Source organism: Pteropus vampyrus, unplaced genomic scaffold, assembly GCF_000151845.1.
Source record: "Pteropus vampyrus isolate Shadow unplaced genomic scaffold, Pvam_2.0 Scaffold81, whole genome shotgun sequence".
In the NCBI taxonomy this organism is placed as follows: Eukaryota; Metazoa; Chordata; class Mammalia; order Chiroptera; family Pteropodidae; genus Pteropus; species Pteropus vampyrus.
In genome coordinates, this window is record NW_011888862.1 from 2,764,199 (window position 1) to 2,767,766 (window position 3,568).

The following is a 3,568-nucleotide window of genomic DNA, read 5'->3' on the forward strand; positions in this document are numbered from 1 at the left end:
GCAGTAAAATATCAACAGGAAATGTGCGGACGCATAAAGTATATTTCAAAAGTAGAATCCTTCAGTTTCAACTATTTTCCCATTTCTGTCTGTGCTTACTGATCTCTCTATACATGCTTATCATAGTGCTTCATAAATACTAGAAGTCTTTATTATCCAAGGATAATTTATATCTGAAGAAGGCCATTTAAAATAAATCCATGTGAAATCTACAGCCATGCCACCCTGAACAAGCCGGATCCCCTCTGATCTCGGAAGCGAAGCAGGATTGGGCCTGGTTAGTACTTGGATGGGAGACCACCTAGGAAGACCAGGAGCTGTACGGGTAAAAAATAAAAAATAAGGGATTGTAAGCTGACAAGGTCCTTGCAATTTGTGAGGTCAGCCAAGGATTGCCTCGCCTAAAAAAAATAAAATAAATAAAATAAAATAAAATAAAATAAAATAAAATAAATTCACATGAAATAGGAAACAGGTGTCACAGTTAGTATTAAAAAAAGATTAGACTATGATTTCATTCTGAAAAAGAAAATCATTTGTTTTAAAAAGTAGGAAAATAATTTTATACACTCTCATATTCAAAATTCAGAATATAAATTGCTATATATTCTTAAAATGAATGGTAACACATTGATTTTTCTTTGGCTTAATTGTTCTGGAAAAACTATAGGATAGTTTTATAGGGCCCTTTATGCACAGCTGATTTTCAGGAGGTCATCTTCACAAAAACATTTGAGGATTTCATCAATTTCCCCCAAAGACCTCTCTAAAGCCCTTGATATTCAAATCTTTTATCAAACTTCATTTTATGACATTGCAGAGGAGAAAAAAAAAAATCACTTTACCTCTACCCTTATAGGTTCTTGGCTGATACTTTTATAACAAAAGACAGATAAACAGGAAAAAAACATAAGTTTCATAACATGTATACCTTATGTATACATGGGAGAGACCCTGGAAAACTCACTCCCTGAAATGGCCCAAGCCAGCACCTTAAATACTATCTTCAGCTAAAGGCAAAGATGTTGAGGGTTAGAGAGGCCAGTTGTGGGAGGTGACCAGGAAAAGGACAGTAAACAAGGGTCAGGTTGCCTTCTCCATTGATAAGAGTTTGTCTTCCTGATACACAGAGGGAGGCAACCTTAAAAATAGGTATTTCCCTTATAAATGTAAATTTCTTTTACAAAAGTGAATTCTACTGTTTTAGTATATGTGCTGCCTAAGCGAGCACTAAATTCTATTTTCAGAGCTGCTCTTGAGTCTGCTGCTTTTTATCAAAAACCATTAGTTCAAAATAATACTTATGCCAGAGAGACACATTTTAGGGTGGCATATTCTGTTACCCTTCATTTGGAGATGAGGATGGGAATGCTGCTGTTAGGTGAGAAGCAGACACAAGACATGCACTCCAAATGACTCTTGTCCTAGATAATGTATTTGCATACACCCAGAGTATTCCGCAGCATCCCTGTTAATTTTTCTCTTCTTCCAATGTTAACTCTACCACATTCTCTATTTTTAACTTTATTTTATTATTAGTTTCAAGTATATAGTACATTGGTTAGACATTTATACAGTTTATAAAACAATTCCCCTGATTGCTCTTTCTCTCCTCTGGCCCTCCACCTAGCCATTACATTACTGCTGACTGCATCCCCTATGCCATGCTCCCCATCCCCGTGACCATCTATCAACTACTAATTTGTACTTCTTAAACCCTTCACCCCTTTCTCCTAGCCCCCCCAAACCCCCTCTCCTCTGACCATCCCCAGTTTGTCCTCTATATTCGTGAGTCTGTTTTTGAGTAGTTTGTTCCTTAGATTCTGCATATAAGTGAAATCATATGGTATTTATCTTTCTCTGTCTGACTTATTTCACTCAACATAACATCTAGGTCCATCCATGTTGTTGCAAATGGTAGGATTTCTCTTTTTCATGGCTGAGTAATATTCCATTGTATATATGAACCATAACTTCTTTATCCAATCGTCTGTTGATGGGCACTTAGGTTGCTTCCATATCTTGGCTATTGTAAATTGTGCTGCCATGAACATAGGGCTGCATAGATCTTTACGAATTGTTTTGGTTTTCTCTGGATAAATACCCAGAAGTGCAATTGCTGGATCAAAAGGTAGATCCATTTTAAATTCTTTGTGGAACCTCCAGCCTGTTTTCCATAGTGGCTGTACCAATTTGCAATCCCACCAACAGTGCAGGAGGGTTCCCTTTTCTCCACATCCTCGCCAACACTTGTTCTTTGATCTACCACATTATTTTGGCTTTGCCAATGGTTTGAGCCATTCTCCTGCATCATCAGCTTTGTAAACTCTTTCATGTTAGCAAGCTTTGTGGTTTTAGTTTAAAATCTATTTGCATTGCATCATTAGATTTTACAACATCCATGTTCAATGACACAGTTACTTACTGGCCTTCTTCCCTAGATTAAGAATGCTTTAATGGAGTGAATGTGACTTATTTATTTTCTATGTCCAATGACTGCCATAAAGTAGGCATCAATTAACATTAGCCAGATTTAATGGCTTTTCATTTAAGATCTTCATCTTCAAATACTGATTAGCAAAGACACTGACACAATAGGCAAGGGATATGCCTTGGTGTCAAATAAAGAAGGATGTTTAGTCAGAGACAAACTTTATTAAGTGGTCAATTTCCTAGTGTATATATATATACATATATTTTGTAAGAAATCTTATTTTTTATTTAGGATAACCCAATTCTAATTCTATAGAAGTTTTAAATTGTCTTTAAAATATGCAGATCTCATGTATCTATAATTTTCTTTGGATAATCAAACTTAAGACAGATGGTTTATGTATTCTCTGTCATCTGACAATTACTGCGGTTAAAACAGGTGCCAGCTTCTGGGATTACATAGTGTCTCTGGAATGTTATTTCCAATAACTAGAAAATCCAAGAACCATCTGTTACTGTGGATCACTTTCTTAAGCCATTTAGATTGGCAATTTTTTCAATGCAGTTGGTAGACAGTGAAAGCTTCTCACAATTAGCAAGCATGGACAAGGATGCATCCATCTTCCCTATAGGGGGAATTTGGGCAGAAAGCTTTATCTCTGGCTTCAGATGGCTTCTGACTGGTTTTCTCTTTCCATCTGGCTAAGGCTTCTTTTGATTGTTGTTGCTTTTGCTATTCTGGAGGTTGTTTCTGTCACTGCTCTGGTTGCTAGCTTCTAGTATGTATTTTTAATGTTATATTTTTAATGACTTTTGCTTCTCCAATCTGTGAATATTTGGATAATAAATATTTGGACCACAAGCACCACTGCCATTATTTAATTACCAGCCTCCTTAATGGAGGGGCCGTGACTTATTCATCTTGTACCTTTTCACTTAATATAGGTCATCCAGAAAAGACTTTATTTTTCAGGTCATCCAGAAAAGACTTTATTTTACCTACAACCTTGCATGGAAGTCTTGAGTGACCAAAGTAGTAATTCCTAATTCCTTCTCTCTCTGTCTCTCTCTCTCTGCACTGACATCCTGAAGGACCAAGGCAGTTGCTTGCTTGCAAGGGCCAAATATGTCAACG

The 3,568-nt window shown here is 36.5% G+C and overlaps 1 pseudogene; it reads left to right on the forward strand.

Annotated features, from left to right (window-relative positions):
• The first annotated feature begins 207 nt into the window (after positions 1–207).
• LOC111741725 lies at positions 208–326 on the forward strand (annotated as a pseudogene).
• Positions 327–3,568: the final 3,242 nt, after the last annotated feature.